We start from the raw sequence: 20608 nt of genomic DNA on the forward strand, positions 1-20608 counted from the left end.
CCACAGGTCAGACACTGGGACCTCAGCCTCACACTGATCAGCACAAGATCTGTGGTCACCAATGACAGAGAGAAATATGGTTATTGTTATTTCTGTTTTTAAATATTTGAAGGGTGCTAGGATACTGTAGTGATGGTGCCATATAAATACACAGATAGACAGATAGACAACAACTTCCGCTTCAATTTCCATTGGTTCTACACTGACTTAAATTCAATTGTTTCCTGGCTGTGCAGACATTCACAGGCTAGGCTATGAATTGGAGAGACGGGATTAGACATGTGGTGCTGACTGATCACTACCCCACCAGCTAGCCTGTTAAATACATTCACCATGTCATCCCACTCCTCCTGTTCTCTGTTTGGTCCCTTGTGTTCAATCAACTCACTCTCCTGACTTGAATGGACCCACATCAAACACACACTGATGATGCCAGCTAATGTGGCAAAACTGTGACCAAAAATATAACAGTCACATGTCACAGAGAGCAACGCAGGTAGGTCACAGGGTGGAATTCCTATACCCATGCCCCCTTAGTCAGTATGCTAAACAGTTGACATGCACTCATTTTAAAGGGGCTGACATGCTACAGCAATTATAAAAAAGCTGACACTCAGCTGAAAGTACAAAACAGAAGAAACGAAAGCAAAATGTGACTGAACTGTGTCGTGTATGCTTTCTTTTTGTTGACAAATATATTTGTAGTTACAAGAATTTGGCCTTTTCTTAAGAATGTCACCATCAACCACTGACAAAAAAACCCAACTTGAGTCTATCACAGAAGCATTACTCTTGATACTGATGCACACAGTAATAGAACAAAGCATTCAAGTCACATAAAGATTACCCAAGCTAACCTTCTGTAGTATCAATATCAATACGTGACATTATTATGTAACCCTTCTATGCAAAAAAAAAAGGGAGCACTTGGAATTTGAAAGATTGTATTATAATGGAATGTCTCTTTAAACATATCACTCTAAGGGAATGCAATTTCTGGTGACAGTTTCAACTTCAGAATATGTTTTTATTCTTCAAGGTACTTTAAATCTCTAATTCAATTACTATGCCAGTACTTTATATGAACTATTAACTACTGTAAATACGTTTTAGAAAGATATACTTTGTTAGAACTCCACTTCCATATCATACTGCTTTCAGTAAACTATAAAAATGTTCTTGACACAGTATAGAGGAATATAAGAGGTTTTTTAAACTTACTATAGCTCTGTAAGGTCAATAGGATCTCAAATATATAGCAATCCACTTGTATGTCCAAAACAACAAGGAGTCTGGTGGCACCTTAAAGACTAACAGATTTATTTGGGCATAAGCTTTCGTGGGTAAAAACCTCACTTCCTCAGATGCAAAAAGTGAGGTTTTTACCCACGAAAGCTTATGCCCAAATAAATCTGTTAGTCTTTAAGGTGCCACCAGACTCCTTGTTGTTTTTGTAGATACAGACTAACACGGCTACCCCCTGATACTTGACACTTGTATGTCTTAATTACATTCCTTATTCATCATAATGCTTTGGGTTTTATTATGTATTAGTATTCCAGGCAGTGCTTAGGAGCCCCACCCAAGGTTCGAGCCCCACTGTAGTAGATGGTGTCCTTGTCCAAAGAACTCATAATCTAACGCTCCCACACGCGTATTTAGCTATGAGTAGTCCTATTAACTTCAAAAAAGTAATTTTCTCTACAGTTGGATTCACCTTATACAATATTTTGGTAATGATACCACAATGATTTATTTACAACAACAATAATACCTAGTCCTTTTATAGCACTTTTCACCCAGAGATCTCAAAGTGCTTTACAAAAGAGGTTAGTATTATTATCCCCCTTTTAAAACAATATTTGGTAGTCTGAGTAGAAATGGAAACTATTGCAATATAGTTAAATTTAAAAAAACATTCAAAATATTTTCCATCATCCTATACTTCATCCTTTCTCAACTGAAATTCAGTCTGATGTTGGCAGGAGTGGAGCATCCCATATGTAGCTGAACTTCCAGGGTGAGGGAATATATTGCACATCTGTTAAGAGAGAAGGCTGTTTGATGACCTCTCTGGTGACCTCACTGCTACCCAGAAGGCTAACATTTGGGATGACATAAGCAATCTGAAGCAGCACTAGCACTATGCAGAGACATCACAGGAGCTAAAGATAAGCATGCCAAAGGTAAACTGGCCACACGGTAACAGGCTCTTGCCTAGACCACAAGCCAATGTGAGAGGGACAAGGTCTGTCTCACTGCGAGGCACAACATGGAGGGTGTGGGTCTGGACAGCATGTAGAAGAACAGCCAGCGACAAGGGGAGAATACATTCCCCTTATTTATCTGTGTAAGTACAAAAATTACATGAATATCAGTAGTGCTCTGTACATTCCCAAACCCATGATATGGACACAAGGCCCATGCAACTGCTCAAGGCCAGGTTTCCTCCAGAATAATTTAGTTATTACAGCAGATAGCTGTGCATCCCTAGTTGCCTGTGTGTCCATCACAGTTCCCTGGAGTCAGATAGGAAATGTGTTGCTGGTATTGATCAGTTTGAAAGGCTTTCTTGTTATGATGAGATAATTCCAGTAATGCTAACCAACTTGCTGCAACCTCACAAGCTTCTGAGGCCAGCAGACACATCCTGCCATCATCACCACACCAAGGACCCCCACACCCATCTGCAGAAGAGGAGCACAGTATCAGGATTATGACCAGTGCATTTTCCTCTCCATTCCCCTACTAGAGCCCACCATCAATCAGCCCTTAAGAGTCTTCTGGGGATGCCAGGCAAGCTCCTCCTTCACCCCCATTACAGCCCAATCCTCCCCACCCCAGTCTCTGTACCCCAATCCCCTTGAATTCATTCCTGAATCACCAACAGCCCAGAGGACCAAAGATCTGCAGAACCTGCCATGCAGCCGGGGTGTTTCCTCCCTCTGAGGAGTTCATACAGCATATGATCCAGGCCTGCAGCAAACAGACTACAGACCCTTTTAGAAATGAGAAAGTAGCACACACGCCACCACAGCCAGTTTGTGTATTATACCCAATAACTAATTGCTTGGCAACACATGCTAGTTTCTGAGTGGGATTGGAAAACACCTTGTCTGCCAAAAAGGGACAGCAAAAGACTGAAGACCAGAGGTAACACATTGGCTCCCATCTGGCCTCAAGTTGTCATGGCATCAATTTCCACCTGGAGAAGTAAGGATACCATAGGAGCCTCAGCAGAAGACTAAGCCATGGTGAAAGTGACCCTTGACTCTTCAGAGCCTGCAGGAAGCTGTCACAGTGCCCTGCTATAGAGGTGGCCCTTTGGCCAGCCTCAAAGCCACTAACAATAGAGCTGAGGAAGAAGGGTAATGCTCCTCTTTCCACTCCCCCCCTCTTATTTTACACATGGCTTTTATCACTAGCTCCCATTATTGTGTTTGTGCATTTTCTATTGTTTTGACTTTTTAAGTATGATTCATTATTCCAGGATAATTGCTGCACTGGTGCTTTTTTTCTGTTTTATTTATGTAGCTTTATTTATATAATAAATCCTCTTGGGAAGCAGAACTTAAGCATTTATATTTTGCATTGTATATGATTCACACACACAGAGGTATAGTGTGTGCTACACTTCTGTATTATAATTTAGCAGCTCACCTTAATAATTTACCTCATTGAGTGTCCACTGCAACTGTCTGGAATTCTGAATGTGATCATTGTAGTCCACTGCCACTCCTCAGATTCATTCTGGTTAGCAGTGGCAATCTTAGCCTTAGCAACTGAAGGTATTCCACGTTAATGCATAAAGTACACAGCATGACAAGATTACCAGGTTGATCTTCTTGTAGCTATGGAATGTGCCACCACTGCCCACCAGATCTATCAAAGCACTTGAAGTGTATCTTAAAAATAGCAAATATCCTATCTAAGGACGATCTGGTAGCTTGTTAAGACGCAAATGGAATTTTCCTCTGTGAAGGTTTGCAAACAGGGTTTCTGTGTCATCAGCTAAGGGTACCTGAGAAAGTTTCTGTCACCTGTTAATTCAAGGATAAAACAGTTAATAACCTTCCGTAACTGTTATTTGAGATGTATTGCACATATCCATTCCACTCTAAGTGTGTGCGTGCCCCAAGTACAGTCGCTGGAAATTTTCCCCTCAATGGTACCCATCGAGGTGGCTCGAGCGCCCTCTGCTGCCATGTGCCAATAGTGCCAGTAAAAGCACCCAGCCGACCCTGCACCCCCTCAGTTCCTTCCTTCCAGAAACTTCGGTTTAGAGAGCCAGGAGGGCGGGTCATGGAATGGACATGTGCAACACATCTCGAAAAACAACAGTTAAGGAAGATTAGTAACCATTTTTTCTTCTTTGAGTGATTACACATGTGCATTCCACATTAGGTGACTCCTAAGCAGCTGATTAGGTGGAGGGATTGGAGTTCATGGACACATGGACTGCAGAACTGCCCAGCCAAATTTGGCAAAATCTCTGGAATGCTGAGTGATGGCATAATTGGAGGAGAATGTGTGCACCGATGACCAGGTTGCGGCTTTACAAATATCCTGCATAGGGATCTGCACTAAGGATGCTGCTGAGGATGCTTGCAACCTTGTGGAATGAGCAGTCAGGTAAGCTGATGGAGAAACACCCTCCAGATTGTAACAAATTTGAATACATGAAGTGATCCAGGACAAACTGTCTGTGAAGAGATTGGGAGACTCTTCATCCTGTCAGCTACAGCTACGAACAGTTGGGTGGTCCTTCAGAATGGTTTAGTGCTTCCATGTAGAAAGCTAGGGCTTGTCTAATGTCCATAAGTGAAGACATTGCTCATTTCTATTTCCATGCTGTTTTGGGTAAAAAACAGTTAGGTAAATTGCCTGACTGCTATGAAACCATGAAACCACTTTCGGGAGGAAACTGGGGTGAGGATGTAAATACACATTATCTTAAAGAAAAATTGTATACAGAGGCTCTGATGTGAGGGCATGGAGTTCCAAGACCCTTCTGGCCAAAGTAATGGCCACTAAGAAAACCACTTTCCAGGAGAGGTATAATAAGGAGCAAGTTGCCAATGATTCAAATGGTGTTCCCATAAGCTTTGATAAGACTAAGTTCAAGTCCCAGAGAGGAACAAGCTCTCTTACTTGAGGGTATAGCCCTTTCTAGGCCTTTGAGGAATCAGACAGACATGTTATTTGAAAAAACAGACCTGTTATCCAACCGAGGGTAGAAAGCTGATATTGCTGCAAAGTGAACCTTGATAAGAGGAGATTACTAAGGCTTGTTGTTTCAGGTGCAACAGATATTCAAGTATGTCTTGTATGGATGAACGTGTGGGTGAGACTCTGCATTGGGACCCCCAAACAGAGAACTGCTTCCACTTTGAGAGTTAAGTAGCACTGGTGGAAGGCTTTCTACTACCAATAGGACCTGATGAATTTGCTCTGAGCAAGTCTGCTCTCTAGGATTTAGCCATGGAGCTTCTAGGCCGTTAAATGAAGGGAACTCAGGTTCAGGTGGAGCCGTTGACAGCTGTCCTGGGAAATCAGGTCCGGGTGCAATGGAAGCAGGATTGGAGTTGCCGCTGAGAGATCTAAGTGGAGTGGAGAACCAGTGTTGGCAGGCCCATGCCTGGGCTATCAGAATAACCTGGTCCTGGTCCCGCTTGATCTTTAGCAGCACTCTGTGCATGAGCAGAAAAGGGAGAAAAGCATAGTAAAGATGTCCCGTCCACGATAGTAGAAAGGCATCTGTGGCAGAACCCAGACTGTGGTCTCATAGGGAGCAGAATTGGTGACACTTTCTATTGTACCTGTTCACAAATAGGTCTATCTGGGTAGGCCACCATTGCTGGAAAACGTCTCTCACCACATCCAGGCGAAGGGATCACTCGTGGTAATTGGATAAAGCCTGCTGAGGCGATCTGCTAGCTTGTTTTGCGTTCCCAGAAGGTAAGAGGCCTTGAGGCTGATTGAGTGGCTATGCAAAACTCCCATAGCTGCATTGCTTCTTGACAAAGGAGGGAAGAGCAAGTTCCTCCTTGCCTATTGAGATAAAACAGTTGCAGTGTTGTCTGTGAGAACAAACCAGTTTCTGCCTGTAATGTGGGGCAGGAAGGCCTGACAGGACTGGAGAACCACTCCGAGTTCCCTAACGCTGATGTGGAGTGAAAGTTCTGCCACCAATCAAAGGCCCTACATTCTGATGGCCTCAGGTGAGGTCCCCAAAGTAGCATTGACGTGTCTGAGACCAGGGTCATTGACTGTTGAGAGCATATAAAGGGAATGCCCACACAAACCGTGAGCATATCCAACCACCAATTAAGGGAGATGAGAACCCGTGGAGGTACCGTGAGTACAGCGTCCAAATGGTGATAGTTTGGTGAGTATACTGAGGCCTGCCATGTCTGGAGGGCTCTGAGGTGCAGCCTTGCTTGTTGTATTACGTATGTGCATGAGATCATGTGACCTAAAAGCCTCATGCAATTTTGGGCTGTTGTGATTGGATGACCTTTGTGTTATTGGGGAAACCTCTGAGAGGTAGGCCCTGGCCTGAGTAGAGTTGAACACTGCTCCAGTGAACTCTATTCTCTGCACCAGAGTGGGGGTAGAATTTTCTGCATTTATCAGAAGGCCTAATGCCTTGAACATTGACTGGATTAGTCGAACATTGGACACTACCCGAGTCTTGGACTAGCCCTTTACTAGCCAGTCATCTAGATATGATGACTGGCTAGTAAACGTCTCCTCCTCAGGAAAGCTGCCACTACTGCCATATATTTTGTGAACACCCATGGAGCTGCAGATAGGCTGAATGGGAGGACCATGAATTGGTAGTGTGAGAGGCTCACTACGAATCTGAAGAATCTTCTGTGTCCTTGGTACAATGATATATGAAAATAGGTTTCTCTGAGGGTGGCACACCAGTCCTCGGGATCCAGGGAGGGGATAATGGATGCCAGGCTGACCATGCAGAACTTTATTTTCTTGAGCTACTTGTTGAGTCGACGCAGGTCTAAAGTCGGTTTGAGACCTCCTTTGGCTTTTGGAATTATGAAATAATGGGAGTAGAACCCCTTCCTTCTCAAATTCTGTGGAACCTCTTCCGAAAGAGGGATTGAACCTCCCAGACCAGAAGTTCTTCATGAGAGGGGTCCCTGAAGAGGGATTGGAAGGGAGGGTGGGAAGAAGTGGTAGAAATAAACTGGAGGCTGTATCCCAATTCCACTGTGCTCAACACCCAAAGGTCCATGGTGATACAGGACCATACGCTGAGGAAAACAGAAAGGTGGTTTGCAAATAAAGGGGAAACAGGGTCTGGCATCATGGGAACTGGTACAGAGTCCTTGAGCGTCCCATCAAAATGCCTGCTTAGAACATCTGGTCTGGGTGGGGCAGGCATTGACATTGAGGTAGAAGGGGGGGAGCCTACGCCTAACCCCTGCTTCTCTTTCTCTGCGGATCCTGACGGGCAGCCGGGGCAGAGTACCGGATGGGCTGTTGAGGCCTGTAATGCTTCCTTGAAGGAGCTGGTGTGTACAATTCAAGGAACTTAAGGGATACCCTGGAGTCTTTTAGACTATGAAGCTTTGCATCAGGCTGTTCCAAAAAGACTGAAGCTCCTTCAAAAAGTAGGTACTGAAGGATTTGCTGGATCTCCTGTGGGAGTCCCAAGGACTGTAGCCACAAACTCCTGAGCAAGGCCACTGCCAAAGCCATGGACCTGGCCGTTGAGTCAGCCGCATCCAAAGCAGCTTGTAATGAGGCCCTTGCCACTGATTTTCCCTTGTCCCAGTGTGGAAAACTCTTGCCTAGCCTCTTGTGGGAACAAGTCCTTGAATTTCTGCATGGAGTCCCACATGTTAAAATCATATCTGCCCAGCAGGCGCCTGCTGGTTTGCAGTTTCGAGTTGTACACCCCTTCGCCCCCTCCCCCCCCACCAGTAAAATAAAATTTCCTACCAAACAAGTCTAATTTTTTGTGTCCTTTGATTTTGGAGTTGTGCCCTGATGACCCTGCCTTTCTCTCTCATTACCACCAAGGATCCCGAGTTGGGGGATGGGTGTACAGGAACTCATAACCCTGGGCAGGAACAAAGTATTTTCGTTTAGCATTTTTTGACGTGGGGAGGGAAGGGATGCAGGGGTGTGCCACAAGGTTTTAAGATAGTCTGTAATGGCCTCATTGATTGGCAGGGCTACTTTTGAAGGGCCCACAGCAGCTAAAATGTCAACTAGGCTATGGGAGGACTCTTTCACTACCTCCACCTTAATGCCCAGATTTAAGGTCATCCTCGTCAACAACTCTTGGGGAGCCTTATAGTCAACCTGGGGATACGACACACCCCTTCCTGAGACTGCCTCATCCAGGAAGGAGCAGGAGGAGGTCAGCACCAACTGTGGAAGTTCTTCCTCTCTTTCCTTCCTCTCAGTAGGATCCCATTGAGCCAGATCTTGCAATAAGGTACTGGGCTCGGTACTGGAGTCTGGACCAGGTGTTACCCAATGGGATGATGCTACCCTTCTTTCCGAGGCCACCAAATAGGAATATCTGGAATAAGCCCTGGAAACTGGGGGAAACCATGGGTTCCAAAAGGGTCACTGGACCAGCTTAGGTTCCCAGTGACCTCCTGGCCATGTACTCGATGGTACTCCTGTGCCCAGATCCATGGAACGATAGAAATACCTGGAGGATTAGCGGGAATGGCTCCTCGGATGGGAAGAGTAAGACCCAACCTCTGACTTGGAAGACAACTGACTGGTGACCACAGTGGTGCCATTCCCACCAGTGCTGGAGACTGGTGTCATGGTGGAGATTCCTGCACTGAATCATGCATAGCCGGTTTCCCTTTTGACTGTACTGAAGGGTGCGGTACCAAACGATGACAGGATCCAGCAGGTTCCCTGCTGACTGCCGGCATCAATAACACTGACTCTTGTACTGCTGGCGATACCAGTACCGACAGCGAGAGAAGGTCTCTGGCAGTGACAAATGCCTCCAGGATGCTAGGTACCAAGATAGTATTAGTACTGCACTGTGCCACAGATGTAGATGGCGCTTCCGGTCCCGGACTTGACAGTGCCTGCACAGGTGCTGGAGTCAACGCTGTCAATTTCTGCGGTAGTGAGGCAGAGGAGTACTTTGATTTAGATCGCACTCTACTCTGATCCCCATGTCTGGCTGTCTTCAGTGCCAGGGATCGCCCTCTCTCAGCTGGCTGTTTCTTATACCTTTTCATAGGCACTGGTTTGGTAATCAGTGCTGGGACTCCAGAATGGCAGGAAGAGCACTCCTTACCAACGCTGAGGCACTTGTTGCCGAGTCTGACTGGCCTGGCTCAGAAGGAGGTTTCAGTGCTGCCTCCATAAGCAAAAACTTCAGCCTGGCCTCCTGGTTCTTTTTCATGTGAGGCTTAATGTCCCTGCAGATCTGGCAATGGTTGCCAATGTGAACTTCTCCCAGGCACTTGAGGCAGTTTGAGTGTGGGACGCTCAGGGGCATAGCCTTGTTGCAGGAGTTGCACGGCTTAAAGCCCAGTGAACAAAGCATGCCTTGGCACTGGGGAACAGGCAAAAATTCCAGTAAAACACAAAGCCACAGAACTTCACTAAAATTAGATAAAATTGACTAAAACTAACTACAACTAACAACAACTAACTAACTATGTACAGAAAAAGAAAAAGAAGACCACTGAGAGAGCTTGCAAAGCAAGGATGCCAGTTCCAGTGACCGTCATGGGTAGTAAGAGGGAACTGAGGAGGCAGGGCTCAGCTGCTTTCTTTACACTGGTGCTATTGGCACACTGTAGCAGAGGGCACTCGAGCTGCGTCAACGGGTACCAGAGAGGGAAAAATTTCTGGCAACTGTGCTCTGGGTGCACGCACACCATGAGTGAATACACATATGTAATCACTCAAAGAAGAACAATGTATAACTAATACACACTAATACTTTATAAACATATAGCTGTGTGTTTGTTAAGTGCCTTTGGAAAAACTAACCCTGTACCTCTGAACTTGAATCTGTCCAGGTTCGATTAGTCCTGTTGGACTTGAATGTATGAATAGGAAAAAGTCATGATATGGTCCTGGATAATGGGTTCTGTGAACAGCAGTTTAGCATTGCAGAATGTCATCATGTTCATGGAGTATGATTATTTCCTGTACGTATAAGCTGCCTATGTCACTCTGAGTGGCCTCTGGGGACATGAATATAGAATCCCTCGACAGATAAAAACTTTGCTATTTCAGAGCACACCTACATTTTAATCTATATTTAGGGAAACTAATGTAGCAATGAGGACTCCAAAGAAGTACTCCTAGGAATTAGTGTAAGCATGCCACTGGGCAACTGGAGAAACACGCAAAAGGGACTGGCAGAAAGAAACAGTCTATCAAATCATATTTAGAGAGGAAAAATATATGGGACTTAACAAAATAGAGGACATGCAAAGAGCATCTCAGGATAGATAGGGATGACAGAGCCTTGTTTGTGCCCTAAGCAATGTCTGATAGCATGAGAAGGATTCAGATTCAGAGGTAGAGGTGACTGGCTGGCTGATACCAGTGGTGTTGTTGATGGCCCTGTGACATGACCCTATTGGCAAGATTCCCAGGCTTTGATTGCCTCTAATGTAAAATAAATATGCTGCCTTTAACTCTCTAGGTCCTCATACAGCTTCTCATAGAGGTGTTCATCATTTATTTCTCTACTTTGAGGAACCCGCTCTTCTGGCATATTCAGGAAGCTGACACATTGGCCCCATTTCTCAGATCTAACTGGGCTGCTCTTGGTAAAGGACCCAAGGAGGAGGGAAATGTGACCTTTTATCACCTTTTCATCTCCCCAGTTCAGGAGCTGGGAGGATTCAGATTCAGTATTCTTGCTTGTACCTTTGCTGCTTGCTTTTGCGTTCTACTCTTCCCAAACACTGTGCCTTCCTCCTCCTCCTTCTCCTCCTCTCAAGCTCTCTGGCTTCATCCTTTCTCCTCACTCCATGCAAACGTACCCACACTCCTCCCTGAATTTAAGTGCTCCGTATTTATGTGAACACATGCACACATGCATGAAAATCACACTTGAAAGTGTGCATACATAAATAACTGCCATACATCTCTGAAAATAAACTGTACATGCCTACCTCTGAGGCCCTGCCAGCAAGCCCACCAATTCTGCACATCCATTTATTAAATCCTTACGTGGCTTTTCTGAAAATAATGTGCCAGGTTATCTTTCCTTGTGCAATCATTTGCACATGCACAAACTGGGTCCCATAAATACATGGTCGAAAACTGGTAAGTTTAAGGTACAAATCAGTTTAACATCTGACATTTTCAATACGTCTCATTGCCTAGCACTGCCACAGCTGCCACAGATTATGTAGTGATCCTAGTCTCCACATAGTCTGGGACAGCTGTGGAAGCGACATATTGGCAAGATATTTGGGTGAGATTAAATACTCTATACACAGTTGAGGTTAAAACTTGCTTCCACTTACAAACACACATAGACACACACACGACCACTAGTAACCAATACTGGACCAATCTGCCAGAAATCACCTCTTAACCCAAAGTAGAATTATTCTGCAAAGTTTGGAGCAAATCATATGAAGCATTTGGGCAAGATGATGGTTCAAAAACTTAGAATGATTTCATTCCTTGACATTTTCCAAGTTACTTTTTAGCTTTTCATATCTCCATGCCTTAGAAACTAAATGTTTTAGTATCTGCTGACCTTAGTAAGGACAAACTTTTGCCTTTGATTAAATATGGAGCAAAGAGAGATGGGAGGAAAATAATTAGCTATTAAAAGTGGTTTCCAGATACTTAGAAAGTCTGCATGTCCTCGAAACACACTGCATGAAGTTAAAAAGTTGCATCGGGGCACTTTATAATGTCTATGGGGCCCAGATGTGCTTTCCATACTGCATGACTCTGATGTGTATTTCCTGTACTGAATTTGGTCCTGATGCCAACTTCATAAAGTTCTCTTGACCCCAAAGTGGACCATATACCACCTCCTTCAAAGCCTTACTCAAAACGTACTGCTTTCGGTTAGCTTTCCACCAATGACATTCTCCCTGGGCTTCCTTCCACACTCTTCCAATGTTAATGCATCTCAGGGGTAGACTGTTACATTGTTTTATACTTTGTCCTCCCATGCCCACCTTTTGTTTATAGTCATCCCTGCTGTGTTTTGTCTAATTTGCAACGTAAATGCCTCAAGGCAGAGACCTGACATTTTTTAAATCTCTGCAGAGCATAATGCACATCTATGATGCTATATAATAATAATAAGTAATAATTTTGGCAGATATTTACAACTTTAATTACATCTCATCAAATGCAGGAATCTTGTAATTGCATTAGGTTTGGATTCAGAGAGACATTTTCTGCCAGAAGAGTCTGGCAGTGAGTACAGTCTTGGTAATATCCTCAGTGAGGACACAATCATTAGTTACTGGTGAAGAGGAGGTGTCAGTGGTGCTTTAGGCAGTTGCTGAAATCAATTAACAGGGAGCCTGTGTTAACAGAAGAGGCAGAGGTTCCACGCCTTTTTTTCACCCTCTAATCAAACATAACAGTTATTTGTGGGTGACCTGAAACTAATGTGGACAGTTTGTTCTTGGTACAGTATTTTCAGATATTGCTAATATTGTTGCTGTGACCAACTTGTGTAATACAATTACCTGAAGGTGAATCCTTTTTACAGAAATAAACTCTGAAGCTGTAGGCTGAGATGCTTATAGCAAATGAACTCTGAGGCCAAAGAACTATTTGTTTATTAGCCTAGACTTTGGGGCCTTATCCTGCAACACTTATTTACCCAAAGAGTTCAATTTAATTCCACAGAGCTTCTTACTTACCATTTACATAGCAAGACTGTCCTGTTAGTTAACAGGACGTATTTTTATTTAGTAGATTTTTAAATGAAAAGGACAGGCATGTTTTAAAACATGTTAGCTGGTCATGATGAGCTACTGAATAATTATTGTATTGTACTGGTTAATCATGGCTACCTAGCACATTTTAAAATGACTGTCCTTGTCTGCACTAAGAGCTAAATTGTATTTTATGTTGTGTTAGTTAAAATGTGTTAGTTAACACAGTTTCTGACACAATGCATTTTCCCATAATAGAAAAGGCCTCTATCAGCAAGTAATGTAAACAAATATACAACAGTTATTCTAGGAACAGGTGCCTTATAGAACTGGGAGAGGAAGAGATAGGAGAAGAGAGTAATGGGGAAAGAAGGAAAGGAGGGACATTAATTATGGAGACTTTTAATATGTTTAAGCTCTTTGAGACAGGGACTGTCTTTTATTATACAACACACAGTGCAACAGGGGCCGTGATTGAGAGCTCTGGGTATTACTTGAACACACATTTATTTATTTACTTATTTTCCCTTTAAGCAGTTTCAGTTGTATTTTCTTTGCTCATCAGTATTTTTTGAGAATGGGTTATTGGGAAATAACTGTACAGTGAATATGTAAATCCCTATTCTCTGATTGAGTAATTATGGCTGGCAGCCAATCAGAGTATAGGGATTCACATATTGTACAGCTAGTGAGAAATAATTACAGTCATTATGTGAATGAGATTCCCACAACCAATCAGACTCCAGGGAACTGTATAACTGAGAAAAACAATGAACAGTTTATGTATCAATAACTCTACAGCATCTCTGCATTCTAATTGGCTTAGCCAATTCCATTTCAGTATAATGATAAATATCTGTGCAACATGGAAACAACTTGGAATCATAAATGTTCACCACATGCACTGAGAACCTAAAAACACTATGACTGTCTACAACTATAGTGGAAATACTTTGTTTGTAACACCATGGATATTAGTCTTTCTAGCTTAATTGATCTCCATTGTTTGTAGCCACAAATGTGTTACAAGCTGGCACCCAACTGTTGGTTATGAACTCCTGTGAACACTAGACAAGCTTTACTTCACTGGAAGGAATATGCCATGTACTGGCCAACCACTGTACTAGCATATGCTTAAGTGCTTTCCTGAATAAGGTTGCTTTTTTGAATCATGGCCCAAGTATGTACCTGTTTAAATCATGCACTGTACTGGATGCAATGTCAAACGTACTCAAGTGTATATTATTATAATTTAATATTTATTTGTATAAATAGGAACCTCAGTCATGGACCAGGACCCCATTGTACAAGGTGCTGTACAAACAGAACCAAAAGATAGTAGTATACCTCTGGTGGCATGCCCTCCAGAGGATCAACACCCTAATAATACTGCTGCAGCAACTATTAATTCTTCTTTAGTCCTATGCCAGCGTCCTGTATTTTCTTAGCAGATAGCTCTTAGTTCTATCTCTGATGCTTCAAGTGCATTGTTTAACTAGCAACCATGGCGTTCATTGTTTATGGCTGTGGATTTGTTACATAATCATCCACACATGCACCTAATTTCCCTCTGTAATGAGTATGACTAGAAATAGTACCAAGTTTTAATGAAATTCCAACATTACAATGAAAATATCTGTGCTTGTCCCAGGAACCATTCACTGTGTGATTAGCTTTTCAAGCTTCATCCGCTTATTGATCATTTAGATGAAAAATTTAAACAGCTGCTCACTCTTTGCCAAAAAAATTCTTGCTATTTATTCAAGGGGAGAATCATTTTTAAATAGTATATTTCCCTATCACCAGATTTGTTCAACTTGGTACTGGAAGCAGTAATGGTTGTAGCACTGAGAGATGAAAAAAGAGGAGTCACGTTATGTAGGCGGACAGTAAATCACATTAGAGATACAGATGATATTGAATTCATTCACTGACCAAGGAAGATTTACAGAGAATAACTGACCAGGTGGACCAGGAAAGCAGAAACTTTGGCTTGAAGATCAGTATGGAGAAGACAAAAATATGGCAATTGGAAGACAAGAGGAAGAGTTAGAGGCAAAGAGTTAGAGGAAGGAGTTAGAGGCAAAGAACTAGAACACACATGCACCACTTCCCGCAGCCCCCATTGGCCTGGGACGGTGAACCGCAGTCAGTGGGAGCCGCGATTGGCCGAACCTGTGGATGCGGCCGGTAAACAAACCGGCCCGGCCCGCCAGGGTGCTTACCCTGGCGAGTCGCGTGCCAAAGGTCGCCAACCCCTGGTCTAAATGTTGAAGTATGAGGGAAGCCAATGAATGAAATATATTGACTGAAGAATTGAACTGGTTGAGGGGAATACTGAGAGTTTCAAGATTGCAGAACATAAAAAATGAAGTGACAAGAAAATGGCTAGGGCATAAAATAATGTTTTTACACAAGATTCAAGAAGGACGACTGAGATGGTTTGGAGAAGTGTCAAGAATGGACCAAAAAGGATACTATGCCTGGCAATACATACCAGAGTGCAAGGAGGAACTAGCAATAGAAGATGACCTAGGATGCATTGGATAAACATAGTGAAGAATGACATAGAACAAAAAGGTTTATAAGTGAAAAAAGCGGTGAAGCTGGCACAAAACAAAAGGTGATGGAAAGACATCATTTGGCCCCATCACTGCAGCTGAGCTGAAGGATGAGAGTCAAAGAAGAAGAAAATACTCCCCTTGCAGAGTGCCCAGTGCTTCATAAAACTTTACAAAACTTACCTGGGAATTCTATCAATGTACCAGAAAAGACCACAGCCTTTGAATATTACCATTTTCTCCATACTGTCGCCTTTGTTTTGGGGGAGATTTTTTGTTTATTTCTAAGTACATGGAACTCCAGCATTTGATATGACTTCTGCACCACTCCTGTGTGTTTGATGTACCCTGAACGTTGCTTCATTATCAATGTTTGAGAGACCTCAGAAGTTGATTCCCCACCCTCTACAACTGTTACCTAATACTTAAAACTAATGTAAAAATGGTATAAGACCTCATTCTTCTCTTGCTGGGCTCTGGATACACCACTTGTAAATGAACAGATTCTAAATACATATTCTTTTACTTAGGTTTTTATTATTTGACACATCCGCTTAAGGTATAACAGCAAACTGAAAGAGCTTCTCAAAACACCTGATAAAGCTGGCAACAACCAGGAAAAGCTAGTATGAGGATCCATGTGTCTAGAACCTGGATCTGCTGGCGCTGAGCAAACTACTGCATTTATGCTACCACCCCCCAGCTCTTCCAGAGCAGCCATTAACAGGCTCTCAGTCTTGTGGGACCAAGTACCACAGGATATGCTAGCCACAGAAGGCCTGATTGACAGAGCTCTCAGGGTCCTTGATTGGTCCAGGCACACTACCTATGCCTGGAGGGGACACCAGGAAGTTGTCCGTGCAACTAGGTAAATTCCCCAGTTTGCTGCTACAACAGACCTTGCTCCAGCCTTACTCCAGTCATGCTCCCTTCTGTTCCTGCCTTGCTCCAGCCCTGCTTCCTTTCCAGGCTTCTGACCATCAGCTCTGGTTCCAGGCTGATGACTTCAGCTCCACCCACTAGGCCAGCCCCCATGGAGATGACAGCTAGTGCTTAGCAATTAAGGAGCAGCTAGAAGCAGGGCCGTCCCTAGCCATTTGGGTGCCCTACCCAGCCCTAGGGTGACCAGATAGCAAATGTGAAAAATCAGGACAAGGGGTGGGGGGTAATCAGTGCCTATATAAGAAAAAGCCCCAAATATCAGGACTGTCCCTATAAAATCGGGACATCTGGTCACCCTACACAGCCCCTCAGGCCTCCCTCCCCCCAGGGGCTGGGAGGCAGGAGCTGTGGGGGGCCACTTTTGGGGGCCCCGTAGGCCCAGAGTGGCCTGGGGGATTAGCGGGGGGCCGGGAGCAGCCCACTCCGCTTCCCTCGCCCCCAGGGCCGGCTCTAACTTTTTTGCCGCCCCAGGCAAAAAAGAAGAGCGCCGCCCCGCCGTAACCCGCCCCCAGCGCCGCGCCGCTGACCCCCCCAGCGCCGCACCGCCAACCCCCCCCCCCCCCCCGGAGCGCTGCGCCGGGCTGCCCAAACCCCTGGAGCGCCGGGCCGCTCAACCCCCCGCCGCCAGCGCCGCGCCGGGCCGCAGAACCCCCCCCCAGCGCCGCGCCACCGAAACCCCTGCCCCCCCCGAGTGCCGCGCTGCCCCGCCCGAACCCCCGCCCCCTCCAGCGCCGCACCGGGCCGGGCCGCCCAAACCCCCGGAGCGCCGCCCAACCCCCCAGAGTTGTCCGGGGCTCCACACACCCCTTGGGACGGCCCTGCTCCTTGGGATAGGGCTGGTCGCTGGGGATGGGGCTGGGGCTGCCGCATATGCAGCATGCAGCTGCCTAGGACACCATGAAATTTGGGGCTTTACGCAGCTGTGTATGCTGCTTATGCCTAAGGACGGCCCTGGCTAGAAGTCACATACACTGATAGAAAGTATTTGTACCTTCTCATGACAATATACAATTAAGGTAGAATTGTAGATTCCAGTAGAAGTTAAGATACACACAATAAATGTATATGAGTTGAGAGTACATCAAACACAGAGGAGTGGTGCAGAAGTTATATCAAATGCTGGAGTCCTATGATGCCACATGCAAAAGGATGCCTTTGTATTTAGAAACAAACAACCCTCCCCCCCCCAAAAAAACCCCAAAAAACAAAAAAAGGAGAGAATATGGACAAAAAGGTAATATTAAAAGGCTGTGGTGCTTTCTGGATTTCTATAAGGAGGTCGTTTCCAGCCTAATACTGAATGGATTCAACAGTATGCTCAAAGCATTGTCTTTTTCCTCTCAGAGCTTACACACTAGCACCACTAGTTGCTTTTTATACTAGCACCACTCTCACATAGGTATGAGGTAGAAGAGCATTCTGAGTAATGGCATCCAAATAAGCCCACAAAGCACTTCAGAATTCCTATATCAAGCACTAGCACAATAGCTTTTGAACTAGAATACAATGTACCCAGCCCAAATAGGCTTATTTTTCTTGTAACCTTATTATACTCATTTTCATGTAAATATGCAGAAAGTTCTTCAATGTGCAGCTGTTTCACGGGGTTCTTGCATCTGCAGTCTGGGTATAACGCGGAAGACATGGATGTGCCTGCAAATGCACTGGGTTCTTTTGTATATACTTGAAAAAATTGAATTATGGAAGTTTTTTCCTCCATTGTTTAAAATAAAAAATAGAACAAAAATTTCCAACTTAGATGTGTAAAGGTAGGTACTTAAATCTCTATGTAGACACCTACTGAAGAGCCTGATTTTCAAAGGTGCTGAAAACCCATAGGTCTGGAGACGCAGCTGCTCAGCATCTTTGAAAATCAGAATATTTTTATGTAGGTGTCTCAGTAAGGACCTAGAAGTCTTACTTTAGTTGCCTAAATTTAATTTTTTTTTATCTTAGTGTCTGTTCTAGTATGCATAGAGACATGTTAGGGTCACAAGTTGCTATTACCACAGACATCTTTCACAGCCAAATCCTTGACTAAATAAATGCTTTCAAAGATACCACTCCTCTATTATAACTGTTAGCATGTGAGTAGTCTCGCTGAAGTCAATGGGACTACTCACATATTTAAAAGTAAGCGGTGTGTTTTGATGTTTTACTAGATTGGGGCCTAACGGCTTACAGAATGTTTGATGGACCAGAGAAACCTGAGATCCACTCAAAAGATATTGAGACACCTTTGTAATGGGGTATCCTGCAAAATTCAAAGGTATGTCTATTTTCAGTAGGCAGTTGATTTGACAAGGTTTCATTTTGAGACACTGTGAAAAACATAGCTTTACTGGTCATGAGCCTGATCCAGCTCCCACTTAGGTCAATGGCAAAACTTCTGTTGTCTGCAATGAAAGTGGACCCTAAAACATAATGCTTTTTATTACTCAGGTAAAGTCCTGGGAAGCAAGTGCTGAAGGTGGAATCCTGAGATACCCTGAAATCCTAATTTTTGGAAAATTTTAGGAAAAATGTGTGTGTGTGAGTATCTATCTATCTATAATATGCCAGGAGATCTCATTGTTACTTATGTTCTCTATCATTTACATGTGGGGTGCTTTACAGCTATGAAATGCAGCTCTTAATCAAGGTGCCCTTGATGTCTATTTAATAGTTAAATAAGCAAAGATCATGTTATTTCTGTCCATTTAGAAGGATCTTATATGATGTTTTATGCAATATTTGGGGGTTTTTGGATTTTGATTTAGAAAAGTATTATTTTCCCATGTTAATATAAAATGTGTTGGATTGTATTACCATTTTAATGACTTTTCCCCACATTTTCAATGTAATCGTTTCATCAGAGACCCAAAAGACTTTGGCATTAATGAGAAGTATAAATTGTCCTGGAAAAGCATCCAAAAAAGATTCATACAGTTAGTGAGGTTTGAAATAGCATAGCGCTCCCCACAAATGTAACCTGCAGGCACTGCAAATACTTTTGGCAACAGCAGGGTTAAAATAGAACCCATGTTCGGTAAGAAAAGGACACATCAAAATACCTTTGAAAGACTACACCTAGAAAAAAAAGTATTTTGATTCTATGTCAAGCAGTTGCTGACAAATATATAGGAAAACATCAGTAGAATACTCAGTTATCTACACCTGTTAATTAGCTAACTGTAGTCAAGTCTTTTCTAGCACTCATTTCACCTGCAGTCATATGTGTTATTTGCCTTCCTGCTACCCACCGCTGGTAGAACATTAGACAGACTATGTGATGCATCAAAAAGTAACTACTGAGCATACATTTCTGCTGATGGCAGGATTTTTAAATGCTCAAGGCATTGGCACAGCCAACACATATGAAAATGGCAGCATTAGCTCTACATATTAATTATTTTGTAAACTAATATTGAAGGAATACATTTAAAGTTCTGATAGTAACATCATGCACAAAAATGATTCCTATAACAGAACATACACAGTCATTTAAATATGTTACAGTAATATTCATTCATGACAGAATTAAATATTCATACACTCAAGGGAGACTGAAATGCTATCTACATATATTAGAATATTTAAAGCATCAGTTATCATTTTAAGAAATAAAAACCTTGTATTCACCTTACTTAGCCATACAGGCCCTGTTCAAATTATCAATCTTTGATATACTGTTTTTTTAATAAAACAATTGTACTGATTTTATAAGATGGTCAACAAATCAAAAAGTATCTCAGCTATGAAACACATATGTAAATAAAGATACAATGATTTCAAAATATTTATCAAGATAATCCAACTCTAGCTATATAAATATTTGGCCTGACATAGTTATTGCACTAATTTATTTAATTACTGGTTTACATTGTGTCATTGTATAAGTGTTTCCTTACACATTTCTAACATAAAATAAAACTGTACTAATAGTAAAACTACTTTATGAAACATGGCTCACTTCCAGTACAATGCAACATTTTGAAACGTGATTAAAATCTATTCATGTGATCTCTATTCACTTAGAAAACTGCACAGATTTCAATGAAACTTTAAGAATTTTTTATCATTAATTTTATGTAGATTACTATTTGCAAAATTCATTATTATATTAAAACTTACGCATTTGTCAGTATGTGTCTGTTACATATCTATACACATACAATTTATAGGCTTCAGTTAAGTAAATCCATGCTGGGAAATATTAATGGAAATGAAGACAAT

The 20608-nt window shown here is 43.0% G+C and overlaps 1 protein-coding gene across 1 annotated transcript in view; it reads right to left on the reverse strand.

Annotated features, from left to right (window-relative positions):
* Positions 1–20608, reverse strand: part of RBMS3 (RNA binding motif single stranded interacting protein 3) — a 970110-nt gene that overhangs the window by 948515 nt on the left and 987 nt on the right. The gene's annotated exons all lie outside the window — the stretch shown is intronic.

The sequence above is a fragment of the Emys orbicularis genome, chromosome 2, assembly GCF_028017835.1.
Source record: "Emys orbicularis isolate rEmyOrb1 chromosome 2, rEmyOrb1.hap1, whole genome shotgun sequence".
Taxonomy (NCBI): Eukaryota; Metazoa; Chordata; order Testudines; family Emydidae; genus Emys; species Emys orbicularis.